This window comes from Peromyscus leucopus, chromosome 19 (assembly GCF_004664715.2).
Source record: "Peromyscus leucopus breed LL Stock chromosome 19, UCI_PerLeu_2.1, whole genome shotgun sequence".
Classification (NCBI taxonomy): Eukaryota; Metazoa; Chordata; class Mammalia; order Rodentia; family Cricetidae; genus Peromyscus; species Peromyscus leucopus.
In genome coordinates this window covers 69951768-69963194 of record NC_051079.1, presented here as the reverse complement: position 1 = coordinate 69963194, position 11427 = coordinate 69951768, and the positions used below count along the sequence as shown (strand labels likewise).

At 46.4% G+C, this 11427-nt stretch overlaps 1 pseudogene; it reads left to right on the top strand.

Moving 5' to 3' along the window:
* Positions 1 to 340: 340 nt before the first annotated feature.
* Positions 341 to 516, top strand: LOC114696276 (annotated as a pseudogene).
* Positions 517 to 11427: the final 10911 nt, after the last annotated feature.

The following is an 11427-nucleotide window of genomic DNA, read 5'->3' as shown; positions in this document are numbered from 1 at the left end:
TTGATTAGAATCCTGACGCTGTGTAGAGGTGGGGGCGTTACAAACCAGAGACAGGTTTTTTGTTTTGTTTTTTTTAACCGTCTCCAGTCTCCTTGATAGCCATTTATGGCCCTCCTCTGTGTTGCATGGCATCTTTGCCACCATGTGTAAGTCCCTTGGAGTGCAGGAAGAGATCCCTTGTTTCCAACTAATCAGAGGACCAAGAATGCTATTGGCTTCTGGGGCTTCTAGCAGACTTTCTTCTCACTTGACTGCAATGTGCCTTGCTGACGTTTCCACCAATGTATTTGAAAAGCACTTTGACTTACGACTTTGTTCTGTTACTATAAACTCTTTCTCAGTACCTACCTGTCAGGGGAGATAACATGATCAAGAAGGTGTTCCCTCTACTCCCACTGCCAAGGTGAGACTTACCTGTTGCACTTGAGGTGTGCTGACTCCTACAATTTCCCCTAATGCAGGAAATTCGTCTGCATAATTTGTGGTAGTGGGGAACTACATTTACACTCTTCCCTGTAGTGGGTAGCTATTCCAGCTTGGACCTGGAAGTTCCAACCCCCATTGAGACTCTGGCAACTGTCACGCCTACGAGGTGGGGCCAAGGGAGGCGTCTGGAGACCTGAGACCTGGATGGGCAAGCACTCTCTCTGTTCCTGGACCCTGGACGGTGGAGGTTGACTGAGCAGAGCTCCAGAGAACACCGCTGGATTGCGATACACCTTCCCCAGACCCCCCACAACCTATCTATTCCTTCATTTGTAAGTCACCCACTAAATAATCTTCCTTTTAACTACGTGGAGTGGCCTTTATAATTTCCCCAGTACTTCCCTGAAAATAAAAATCAAAAAATAATTAAAAGCTTCATCAAGCTGTTACCACATTGGGACAAGGAATTTGGGAAACCTAAATCTGTGTTTCCTGGCTATGGTCTTTAGCTCCAGAATGAACTCTCTTTAAGGGTGAGAGTCGCGCCTTTTGCATTGACATTGGAGGTAGAAAGGAAAGGGCTTGGAGGCCAGGACGGGTTCTTCATGACGGCTGTGCATTGCGAAGCCGGGGGAGTGATTGTTGTGGGACCCACAGTGTCCAGGGGACCGGGCTATCTCTCTGTGGTATCGCACACTGAGCAGTAAGGGTGGAGGACGGAGGTAGTGGATGTTGGTCATCAGACAGTGTCCAAATGATCATGTAGAGAGTAGACACAGGGCAAGCAGAGACCCAGTACAACACTCCTTTTGGGTGTATGACGGCTGAGGGGCAGCGAAGTTGGCAGACATGGCATGAGTGGCACCAGGGGCTGTGACTTGCAGAGTAAGCCTCTGGGCCTCGCTGCAGGTGGGAGGAGAGGAGAGGGAACTGCGGTGGCCACATCTGGTTCATCCTGGCTGCTGAGGCTGCTGAACCATGGAAGTTGCAGACTACAGGTGACACTAGATGTGCATGTGGACAACGGAGATATGCAAGCCTCCAGCTCTGCAAGAACACTGGGCCAGCGAGGCAGACATGTGCATCGCGGACTCCGGGAGAAGGCACACCTAAGTCAACAGCTGGGATCGATCAGAGGGATGCAGGTTGAGACACCTCTGCAGTGTGGAGCATAGAGGACCCATGCTGTCATACCCTGTGTGACATCATGAGGTCAATGAAAGCTGTGGCAAGAGCTGAGGCAAGGCTGAGGCTGAGAGATGGCCACTGGTATTCCAAGCTCAGATACCAGAAATTGGCATTCAATACAAGTGACATTCCCAATGCTGTGCTGAACTCATGCGTCAAAAACCAAGAACTGTAGCCTTGGGCCCAGTTGCCAAATGCTAATCTCTACCCATGGGACTAAGAGATTCATTATCTATCATCTGTCTGTCTATCTATCTATCTATCTATCTATCTATCTATCTACCTACCTATCATCTATCTTTTTATTTGTTACCTTTCTCAATGATTGGAAAATCCAAAGGAAGATTTTGTTTTTGCATGTGTATATGTCTATGTTGTGTATGTGTGTATGCATGTTTGTGTGTGTAAGGATGCACATGTGTGTGTGTATATATATATATATATATATATATATATATATATGTATGTATATAGAGGCCAGAAGTTGGAATTAAGTCAATGGGTATTTTTCCTAAATAGGGGTCTTTCACTGACCCCTGAGCTTACTGATTCCACTAGTGTAGCTACCCTAGGGACCTCTGGTCTCTGCCTCTCAAGTGCCGGGATTACCGGAAGGTGACCATGCCAGCCTGGCTTTTTTTTTTTTTTTTTTTAATCTGGATGATAGGATTTGAACTCTGGTCCTCACACTTGTATGGCACACATTTTATCCACTGAGCTATCTCCCCTGCCTTAAAGGAAGATTTTGTGATATGAAACTCATACAGAATTACTACATGTCCCAAGGTAAGATGCTAATTTAAGTAGAGTGTGAACAATGCTTGTTATAGACCCTCTATTCTGAGTTTACTACATATCCTAATCTGCCAAGAATTGATGGATATGTCTTTCTCCCCCATTCAAGCCTCGTCCGGGGGTTGGGGCTCCTCACCTTTGTCTGCATTCTTGAGACCTCCTGTAACAGTGATTCATCAACACTGGGCAGGGGGCAGGGTTGTTAGCAAAGAGGCAGCCATACTGTGCTGAGATCCACCCCCATCTGTGTTTACTCTTTCTCTCTTTGATGCAGTGCAGGGAACCATGGAGTTGACCTGGTCTAGCTGCCTTGGGAGGCATGCATCACAATCATAGGTTTCTTCTGGTTAGGGTCTTTGGTTCCTGGGGCACTGTGTGCACCTTTCAGTTCCTGAGAGGCTCAGATCCTGCAAGCATAGAGACTACTGGTGTTTCTGTGTTCCCTAGACATCAGCCAAGCATACAGGAGCTCGACAGGACAATTGGTCTTAGACATTATCCTTGTGGACCCTCTCTGACTTGCAAATGTCACTGTATCCTGGCAACAGCCATTGTACTGTTTCTGATAAGGGTATAAAAAGTCTGATTGCTTGCAATAAACTGTCACAGGTGTGGTCTTGCTGTGGCACCTCCATCCAGGCCTGATTTTCATTCCCACCAACCATAATAAGGTAACTCTGTCTCGGTAAGTAAGTGCTGGCACTTAGAATACAGGGTCTCTTGTATCCTAGGTTGACCTTGAACTCACTGTGTAGCTAAAGATGGCCTTGAGTTCCTGATCCCCCTGCCTCTGCCTCCCTAGTGTGTGGATATAGGTGTGTGTTATTTACTCTTCGGTTGCTGTGATAAACAATGTCCAAAGCAACTTTGGGATGAAAGTGTTTATTTCAGCTTACTAGTCACACACAGTCCAGCATCCAGGGAAGACAAGGCAGAGACTCAGGGCAGGAATCTGGAAGCAGTAACTGAGGCAGAGACCATGGCACAGAGCAGCGGTTCTCAACCTTCCTGACGCTGACACCCTTTAATACCGTTCCTCATGTTGACCCCCAACCATGAGATTATTTTGTTGCTAATTCATAACTGTAATTGTGCTACTGTTATGAATGGTAATGTGCATGTTTTCCAATAGTTTTGGGTGACCCCTGTGAAAGGGTCAATCCACCCCCCAAGGGGGCCGTGACTCACAGGTTGGGGATGTCTGCTGCAGAGGGATGTTGCTGAATGAATGGTCTGGCTCCTCTGGCTTGCTCAGCTAGCTTTCCTGGACAGTTCAGGCCTGCTGTGGCTAGGCAGAGCACCACCCACAGTGGGCTGGATCCTTCTGTGTCAGTTAGCAATAAAGAAAATGACTCATAGGAATGCATTCAGGCCAGCCTGATGGAGGAGGTTTCTCAATTGCCTGTCCTGCTTTGCAGGTGTGCCAAACTGCCAACCAAGAGTAGTTATTTCGAGGTGAGCCATTGTGACTGGTGTAAGAGTCAAACTCGGGACTTTGCCTGGGCTAGGATCAAACCCTGTATTAACTGAGCCGCATTTCCAGCCCCATGAAACAGCCCCTTCCCAAAGATCAGTGTGTGAACACGGTACTGAGGGGAGACAGGGTGAGTGTACCAGCAGAAAGGGCTAATGAGACAGAAATTCAAAACTCTGGATGTAAGCTGTTCCTCTTGCCCTTCCTCCTCCTCTTTTCCTTCTTCCCTCCCTCCTACCCTGCTCCCACTCCCCCCACCCCAGTCAGCAGAAAGAGCACAGGGCCTTCCAATCCTGGAGGTAGGAGTGAGGTCCTTCAGGATCGCTGCTGTCTATTGCAGGCCGCTCCTGATGGTCAAGCTCAGCACACACAAAACATCATCATCACCTGAAACGCAGAGCCTAATTAAAAACTGCAGATTGAAGATCGGCGGTGTGCCATTTACATCAGCACAGAGTAAATGACAAGCACGAGAGCCAGGGCGGCTCAGGCCATTGGAAACACTTCAGGCCACAGCTGCTGTACGCTGCGCCTGCATTTGGAGACGGTGTGGCTCGATATAATGAGGAACTAGCCTTGCTAACTGATTTCTGACTTGTAGCTCACCCCTTAGGAAGTGGAACAAATACATTGGCTGTAACAGTAGGTAAGAGCAGGAAGCCTCCCCAGAGCCCAGAAGAAACCAAGGAGTGGTATCCGGACTGTAGGCTGCTTTCCTGCAGTGCCTGGAGCAATCTTCAGGGGCTGAGTCCAGGAGGGGGAGCACGGGGCAATCTTCAGGGGCTGAGTCCAGGAGGGGGAGCACGGGGCAATCTTTAGGGGCTGAGTCTGGGGGGGAGGGGACGGGGAGGGGAGTAAGGGGAAAGCAAAGTTTCTGGCACAGCAGGAAAGAGAGGTACACAGAAGGGTCCCTTAGCACAAGCGAGACTATCCCAGGTGACAGGAAGAGGGGAAAGTGACTCAGAAAGAGCGCACCTTAATAAACAAACATTGTTTTTGCAAAGGGGAGATAGGCAGGAATGACTGTGTGTTTGGGGTTCCATTAATAATATTAATTATGTACAGCAGGTGATGGTGTCGCCCATTCACAGCTAAGATTGACCAGCAGATAACTGTTAGGATCCCAGAAAGAACTTGGCTACCACCATCACCTTAAAGAAAGCTGTTAGTTAAAAAAAAATTCTTCCATAGAAAACACTTCACCATTAAATTGAACAAAACAAACAAAACAGCCGCTTTGCCCAGATACCTTGAGTTTGAATAGGCAGAAAAGCAACACCATTCTTATGGATACAGTCTTTGTGGCACAGAGCTTGCAATTAAAGAGACAAAGACAGTTCAGTGAATAGCACATTAGAAATAATGATTAAAATTCCAAGTATTATCCTCAGTAACCCTTGCCGAGTGTCAGAGAAGCCATGATTAGAAGGCATGAGGAACAAGAGGCACTCACCAAACAACACTGAAGCCAGGTGAATTTCAGATCCAGTAGCTCTCTGCCCAGGGATACGGAGTGGAGTACTTTTCAAATGCCTGGGGGAAGAAATCCTAAGAAGACTTTACCTCGTGACCATCAGCTGGGATTTCAGTGTATCTGGTCCCGTGTGAGATACTATTGTCACATGGCCTCACACCCTTGCAAGAGACGTCTGCACACACACGCCTGATCAAACAGTGCTGTTCCAGATCTCCTCCAGCAACGAGACCACCCAGTTTACCATGGGAAATATCGGGATGTCTTTGAAAGTTACAGCCTTTCTCTGCTCCTGAGTAGGCTTTAGCTTAGGACTTAGCGTGCACGAAGCTCCTGGTCACACGAGATTTACACTTAGTGTCCACCAGGTTCTTACCTTGTGAATTTAAAGAATTCAATGTGTGGACCACAGAGGGTGATTCTAGAAAGAACGTTGTTGCGGACTCACAGCAGAAACCGTGGCAAAACTTGGGCAAAGTCAGATGAGCTGGCCAGTCCACCCGGTCCAATCACAAGGCGTCCAGGTGACCCCTTTCACTTTTGATCAGATCCACATACCTGACTTCCAGGCAGGGGTGGTATACAACAAGCAGCCCGGAGCAGAACTCTCTTTAGCATCCCTGCCCTCCAGCAGGGGCCTTCTCAGAATGGCTGCGCTGGGGTCCTTGCCTCTTCTGTTCTTGTCAGTTTAGGGAGACAACTTCTGTGGGTGCTGGCCATGCCACTCCACCTTGGGATCTTCACGGAAACACTGCAGTCTCTGGTCCACACGAGGAGACTTCATAACTTCGCTGCATTTGGTCTTTTCTCTATGTTCCATCCACAGGGGTAGGGATCTTGAGTGAGGAACAGCCATTTGTAAGACTTAGGAAAGCATGTCTCACATACTACATGATACTCAGACACAGAGTGAAATAATGATGACCGTTCATCAAAGCATCACATCTGTCACCTCTACTGTCTCTTGGGACCCGGAGCTAAGCTGCTTTCTTGGCGACTTTCAAGGTATCATGTGGTGTCCTTAACTATTACTTTCACAACCTGTTAGATCTCTGAACTGTTTCCTCCCCCTTATTGACCTCAGTGTCCCCTCTCCTGTGTCCCCTCACACTTACTAAACTAAAATTCCTATGGACCCAGGAAAGAGTACAAATAGTCACATCCAACTTGAGAAAGAAGCAAGGATGGAGCTCTCACACCTCTGATTTCACACATGTCGCAAAACTATAGTAATGAGAACAGGCTGGGATTGGCATTAAAACAGGCTAGTGGAAGAGAATGGAGAGCTCGGAAATAAGCTCCCATAGTAGTCAAAAGATCTGTGAAAAGGCCACCAAGAAGACTCAATGGAAAAGGACGTTCTCCTTAGTAAATGGTTTTGGGGAAAGTGGGTTTCCTGTGTTCAAGGATAAAACTGGACCATCATACTACACAAAAGGCAACTGAAGTATATTGAACTTGAGCCTGGAGCTTCAAACCCCAAATGACCGTGCAGGGGAAGTTCCCTGTTTGTTGGTGGTCTTGGCAATCGGTTTTTGGCTATCATGCTGATACTTCACAAGACAAAACCCCAAATTAGCAATGGGAAGACCGGTGACCAGAAGGCATCTAGTATTTTTGAGACACTGGAAACATTTCTGTGTTTGTAGAAACTTAAATTGCTTGTTTATAGCTGTGTTTCCCAAAGCGGACTTGGCAGAGTGCTAATTGCATTGGGTATTTCATAAGAAAACAGTTCTGGGATTGAGAACAGAGGCAAGGTCAAATGAAGCCTGAGAGCTCTGGTGCACCGAGCCTCTCCTGGGGATAGCTGAGGCAAGTGGTTCATTGTTCACTGCTCCTGCATAGGCTGACTGCTGTTCAGAGACTGAATTGCAGTCAGCCTCTCCATGTTGCAACCACTGAGGTCTTGTGGTCATTTGAATAAGAATGGCCTCTACAGGCTCAGACGTTTCAATACTTGGTCTGCAGTTGTTTAGGAAGTGTTGGGGGGTGTGGCCTTGTTGGAGGAGTGTTGTTTGTTTTTGCTCTTTGGGGAGCCCACCACCCAGCTCCTAAATAAATCACACAGGGAGGCTTATTCTTATTTATAAATGTCCTGCTTTAGCTTGGGTTGTTGCTAGCCAGCTTTTCTTAACTTTAAATTATCCCATCTCTTTTTGGCCTCTGGGCTTTTCTCTTTCTCTATTCCTGCATATTTATTCTTTCCTTCTTACCCTGTGTCTGGTTATATGGCTGGGCAACTGTGTGGCTGTGTGGCTGTGTGGCTGTGTGGCTGTGTGGCTGGGTGGCTGGGTGGCTGTGTGGCTGGCTCCTGAAGTCCTCCTCCTTCCTCTTTCTTTCCTTTTTCCTTCCCCCCCCACCCCCCCACCCCGATTTCCCCTTCTACTAATTCTGTCTGCCTGCCAGCCCCACCTGTCCTTTCTCCTGCCTTGCTATTGACTGTTAAGTTCTTTATTAGACCATCAGGTGTTTTGGACAGGCACAGTAACACAGCTTCAGAGTTAAACAAATGCAACATAAACAAAAGTAACACACCTTAAAATAATATTCCCCAACAGAGGAGGTGCGTCACTGGAGATGGGCTTTGCGGTTTCAAAAGCCCATGCCGGGCTGGAGAGATGGCTCAGTGGTTAAGAGCACTGACTGCTCTTCCAGAGGACCCAGGTTCAATTCCCAGCACCCACATGGCAGCTCACAACTGTCTGTAACTCTAGTTCCAGGGGACCTAACACCTTCATGCAGGCAAAACAAACAAACAAACAAAAAAACCCAAACAAACAAAAAACAAACAAACCAAAAGCCCATGACTGTTGATGCCACCAACCATCTTATTAAATAAGAAACACAGAAACAATGTAAAAGAGAAAGTCAAGAGGTCAGAGCTCAGAGCTAAAATCTCACCCTTCCTCCTCTGTGTCCCAGCTTCCCGAAAGAGACCTATTTCCTGTCTGTTTGTCTATTTATGGTATTTTGTTCTGCCTTCTCATTGGTTGTAAACCCAAATACGTGACTGCCTCGTCACTGTCGAATGTACAGCCCCCTAGGTCTTAAAGGCATATGTCTCCAATGCTGGCTGTATCCCTGAACACACAGAGATCTATGGGATTAAAGGCGTGTGCCACCACCGCCACACTCTTGCTATGGCTCTAATAGCTCTGACCCCCGGGCAACTTTATTTATTAACATACAATCAAAATCACATTTCAGTACAATTAGATTACCACCACACATGACATTCCCAATTAGCTCTCCTTGCCTCCTACTTGTGGATAAGATGTGAGCTCTCAGCTTCCGATCCAGCACCATGCCAGCCTGCCTGCTGACATGTTCCCTGGCATGATGGTCATGGATTCTGAAACTGGAAGACCCAATAACTCTTTCTTCTATAAGTTGCCTTGGTCATGGTGTCTTGTCACACAATAGAAAGGTAACGAAGACAGGTCTTTTCTATGGATTCATCATCTTCGAGCATCGTTTAACTCTGATGAATGACTTCTCCACACTCACTATTAATGGCTTCACTGTTCCCATGTCACAGGAACGATGTTAGCATTGTAGTTTGAACTAATAACCTTTGTTGGTCTTTCTACAAAGCTGGTTCAGGTATCCTCCTGGCTCCTGTGTTCCAGACCCTGTCTTCTGTCACATCCCTCAGTCCTTTCTCATAAGATGATGTCACAGGTCATCTGTAAGAGTGGCTGTGTTTGGGGCATGTGCTCTGCCTGCACGTGCCTTTGGCAGGTGCATCTTTCTTTTCATTTGGAATTCTGTTGACCTTGATGTTTATCTTCCACAACATGGTATCATGAGCCTTTGGCCAACTGTGAGTTTCATCCTCTGGATCTCATGCATGGAGTGTTCTTTTCACTCCAGAAGTTCGTCTTCCCAGTTTTCCAGAAAGGACCATGCAGACTCCATAATAGGCTGCTCAGTCTTCTCTCAGAGATCAGGCCTCAATTTCAGTTTGCTGAGACTTGAGCAAGCTGTTTCTGGGAGGGCCATGAACAAAAGACATAATCCTTGCAGTAGCTCCCTTTCTGCATGTACTCTGACTGCTTAAGGTTCAGCCAATTGTCTACTGTCTGGGACCCTCACCAACTTAGAGCTATGAGCGTGAGTCAAGGACATTTGGGATTTGTCCAGGCCTGCCCCAAAATGGATAACTGTAACCCCCAACTAGCCCTAGACAATTAAAAGTTACTAACATGATTGCCACACACATAAACCAGTCCTGAGTCTGTTCCTAAGTAGTCTGTAGACTCCAGGCCCCCCCTTGCTTTGAAAACCCTGACTCATCGCTACTCAGGTTTCTCCTGCTCTGTTGCCGCATCAGACGGATGGAGAGTTCTGAGTTAACTCCTAGCAATACAAAGACTCCTTGCTTTTGCATCGGATTTGGTCTCTTGGTGGTCTTTGGGGGACTCTAGGTACAACACCAGGGTGTATTGGGGTGTGGGTCAGTGCTTTTATTTATTGCAATCAACTCTTGATTTTAAGAGAGAAGCATTAGTCAGCTGGTGGTGTACACCTTTAATCCCAGCACTTGGGAGACAGGGGCAGGCAAATCTCTGAGTTCAATGCCAGTCTGGTCTACAGAACTAGTTCCAGGAAAGCCAGGGCAACATAGTGAGACCCTGTCTCATAAAAGAAAAATAAATAAACAAAACAAAAACTAAAGTATTTTAGAGCAGCATTTATTCATGGCCCCTGTGAAGGGCTGCCTTTGTCTTACTTATTTGATCTTTTAGTCTAAAAGCCCGTTATGTGGTTCAGAAGTGAGGCTGACAGTTCCCAGCTACAGTTTCTGTTTTTCCTCCCTAACCTCCTTCCCTTGATGCTTTCCCTCATCCCTCTGTTTTGAAAGCTTTATGCTTGTTCTTTGTATCTTCAAAAGTCATTGCCAAGTTCTTCTGTAATCAACAGTCTTGACGGGCTCAATGTTTTTACCTGGAGGTAGTGGTATTTTGCTCTGAAAGTTGTGTATCTTGTCTCAAACACTCTCTAATCCCAGAAACAATGCCACCAGATAGAGTAAACACACGAACCCGTGGGCAATATTCCAGATTCAAACCGTAACATTCATGTTGGCTATTATTAGTAAATAAAAAGAGTCTCAGTTTTGTGGATTGCGTTATATTGGAGAATACAAATTTTTCTCAGAAATCTTTATGTCGTTAGCAATAAAATTCTCAAAGAAGTTTTTTTTAAGTTTTAATTAAGATGGGTTTTTTAATGTGAAACTAAAAATTGTCCTGTTCACTTTCTGTCAACTGGACACAAGCTAGAGTCACCTGGGAATAGGGGCCCTCAACAGAGAAACTGCCTCATTAGATTGGCCTGTGGGCACATCTGTGGGCCATTCTTGATTAATGACTGATGGAGGGGGCAAGCCCAATGTAGGCAGTACCACCCCTGGGCAGGTGGTTCTGGGAAGTATAAAAAAGCAGGCGAGAAAGCCATGGAGAGCAAGCTAGTACTCAGCACTCCTCCACGGCCTCTGCTTTAGCTCCTGCCTCCAGGTTCCTGCCTTGAGTTCCTGCCTCCAGGTTCCTGCCCTGAGTCCCTGCCTTGACTTCCTTGGATGTTGGATTATAACCTATGAACTGAAATAAATCCTTTGTCCTCAAGTTGCTTTTGGTCATGGCTTTTATCACAGTAATAGAAAGAAAAACAAGACAGGAGTAATTCAAATGATATTTTAAAACCAGAAACAAATCTTCCCCAAACAGCAAAAATAGTCTTTATGGTTCTGTACTACTTAGCTCTGTAGAAACACACACAGAAACACACATGCAGTTGATGGGAAGGCAGAAATAATCCAGTGTTTGTTCCTTTAGGGCTGTGACTCTCTGACATGCATACAGCTGATCATGATACTTTGAAACCAAGGATGATCTCTAGCCTTACTTTTTATTTTCTGAGCAGGGTCTTGCCACACAATCAGGCTACTCTTGAGTGCTGAGGTGCCCAGTTTACAGGTGTAAGGGACCAGTCATTTCCAGTTCCTTGAGTATGATTGCTTCTGTAAGGCCCTAGAAAGATTGACTGAAGGCTCAAACCTCCTTTC